Genomic DNA, 3,045 nt, shown 5'->3' with positions numbered 1-3,045 from the left:
TCGCTATGATGTCACTGCTTGCGAAACCAAGGTATCTTTTTCGTCACTTATTTTCAGCATATAGATGTAAACAACCATTTTTTGTAGTTTCTTTGTTTGTCTTTGTTGCGTTTAAGTGTGTGTAAATGTTTATGGTCTATAGGTGATTCCTGGTCAATATGGCTTTATTGCACAACTGAATGAAGGCAGGCACATCAAGAAGGGGCCAACAGAGTATCGGGTTGATAAGATTTTGCAGCCTTTGATGAAAATAAGTTTAACTTCACTAAGGTTGGGCAAGAGGAGATCCTCTTTCAATTCAAACCAAGCATGGAAAATGAAGTCCAGTTCTTTCCAAATGCACCTATTGATGTCGAGAATTCTCCAAGTGTTGTTGCTATCAATGTACGTCTCTGTTTCTTTGGTTTATCTTGTTCAAAGTACTTCATAAAGGCGTTTTGGTGAAATTTGTAGTAACGGACTGTTAATTTTTGCTGTGTATAAATATATAGGTTAGTCCTATTGAGTATGGACATGTCCTGTTTATCCCTCGGATTCTTGAATGCTTGCCTCAAAGGATTGACCAGGATAGCTTCTTGCTTGCGCTCTACATGGCTGCAGAAGCCGGAAACCCCTACTTCCAGTTGGGTTACAATAGCTTGGGTGCATTTGCAACCATCAACCACCTTCACTTCCAGGTTTCAAACTGCACTTCTCTTCGTATTTTGTGAAGTTAATAATTTGTTTCATATCGTGCTTCCATGGTTCAAGTAATTCGTATCTCAACAGAAATTGTATTATTATTGAAACAACAGGCCTATTACTTAGCTGTTCGGTTCCCCATTGAAAAGGCTCCTACTAGGAAGATAACCACTACAAATGGGGGTGTGAAAATCTGTGATGTTCTTAACTATCCAGTCAGAGGTCTTGTTTTTGAGGGCGGACACACTCTGGAGGAACTATAGAAGATTGTCTCAGACTCCTGCATTTGCTTGCAAGACAACAACATTCCTTATAATGTTCTTATTGCTGATTCTGGAAAACGAATTTTCCTATTCCCACAGGTGAAAATGTTTGATTCCCATGCCACTTTTTGCAACCCTGTTTAATCTTGATTTGCACGCTGCTCAATGATTCACATTTTTTTCAGTTAAAGTCAGTCATCTGCTAACTTTCAATGTCGTACTGACAGTGTTATGCAGAGAAACAGGCTCTGGGAGAAGTGAGCTCTGAGCTTCTAGACACTCGAGTTAATCCAGCAGTTTGGGAAATTAGTGGACATATGGTACTGAAAAGGAAGGAGGACTATGAGGAGGCGTCCGAGCAAAATGTTTGGAGGCTCCTAGCTGAGGTTTCCCTGTCTGAAGAGAGGCTCCACGAAGTGAAGGAGCTTCTTTTTGAAGCCATATCTTGCAGTATGGAGGAGGACAAGGGCGTTACACAGAACATCCTCGAGGAGTCGGATGTCAGCCCTCAATCTCTTGAAGATGTGGATGCCCTTCAAGGCTCCAACCCTGCTGTAGTGTCTGTGTAGCAGAAATTAATACTGGGTTCTGAGCTAAAAATTGGCTTTGTTGATAGGATTTCGGTCCCGCTTCTTATTTGATATCAAATGTGTGTGTAATGTCGGATTTCTATGGTTTCCATTGTGGATATTCTTAAATAATGCAAACTATGTTTGCTCTGCTGTTGGAATGTGTGTGTAATTTTATTTAGTGGGTTTGCTAATCCACATTTTTGTGTAATGAAACCTTTGTTCTAGACGTCTCAATCTTTTATGATTTTTTTATTTTTCAGAAGCACAAGTTGGAGCACAAAGGGGCCTTGTTCCTTCAACAAGTTGGACCCATTATACTAATCACTTATGCGCCACTCATTTTTGTGTACGCTTGCAATCAACAGCACAATAACCTATCATGCACGACCATATAAAGATTGAAACACAAAAGTGAAGGATCATAGACTGGGGAACAAAGAGTCACTGTACGAAAATCTACAGAAAAATTTCAAGTTTAATAGTCGATTACGTAAACATAAACACAAGGCACAGAAAAACATTGTTAAAAAACTACTTTAACTTAAAATTCAATGGAATTTTTTTTTAAAAAAAAAATGTATAAAAGAGAGTGATTAATACCTGTCCCTTAACTTTCAGATTAATGAAAGGCGATGGATCGACTGCAAGTTTCTTGTCTTCCTCGACGCTTGATGTTTTCCTTTATCGCTTTCTGTAAATGTTTTTTCTATGTCAATTTTTTTTCTTTCGTATGGCGAATACTGGGATTTCTAAGTCAGTAACAAATCTAATGGAGGGTATTCTTGGCCTTTTACATTGCTTTGCGTTCTTTAACATCTCATTTTTTAGGGCGGTTATATTGCCGTCACAATTTCTATTTGTTGCACCATATTTTAATTGTAGTTAAGCTCATCATCTTGACTCGTTGTAACAATTATTTCCATAATTTCTTTCCTAGAATTCTTATTTCCAGGATGACAAAAATACCCATCAATTTTGATACCTACGAGCCTCACCTCGAACGGATCGGATAATCGGGTCGAATATGGCAGGGAATTCCACCCCAAGGTGGGTACGGGTAACGGGCCTTGCCCTGTCCCGTTTAAATTAAATTTTTTTAAATAAAATTTCAATATTTTAAATAAAAAAACCTCCACGAAATTTCATTAATTCTAATAAAAGATGATTTAACATTTAAAAATTAATTAATTAATTAAAAATTTTAATAATTATATTATTGTTTCACTTGAATAAATGAGACATTAAAATAAATTATCAAAAACTATTAAAAAAACAAACGAGTATGTAAATGGAGCAACCGCCCGGGCTTAGATGGGTTCCTGCCCATGATTTATGTTAAAATACTTTGTTTTTAGGGAAAATTTCATAACAAGAAATTAATTATGGCACATTTCAAAAACAAGAAAACAAGTTTCAAATTTCTAAAATCAGATTTTTATTAAAAAATATTTATAATTTAATTAGTTAATTAATTACTTTATTAATTAAATATATTTAGGTCACGGATCTATATAATTTGGTCACAAATT

General features: G+C 36.1%; 1 pseudogene; it reads left to right on the top strand.

The window, feature by feature from the left end:
• The first annotated feature begins 4 nt into the window (after positions 1 to 4).
• On the top strand, positions 5 to 1,742 carry LOC111375068 (annotated as a pseudogene).
• The last annotated feature ends 1,303 nt before the right edge of the window (positions 1,743 to 3,045 follow it).

This window comes from Olea europaea, unplaced genomic scaffold (assembly GCF_002742605.1).
Source record: "Olea europaea var. sylvestris unplaced genomic scaffold, O_europaea_v1 scaffold13328, whole genome shotgun sequence".
In the NCBI taxonomy this organism is placed as follows: domain Eukaryota; kingdom Viridiplantae; phylum Streptophyta; class Magnoliopsida; order Lamiales; family Oleaceae; genus Olea; species Olea europaea.
Note: the sequence above shows the minus strand (reverse complement) of the source record. Positions and strands in the feature narration are given on the sequence as shown.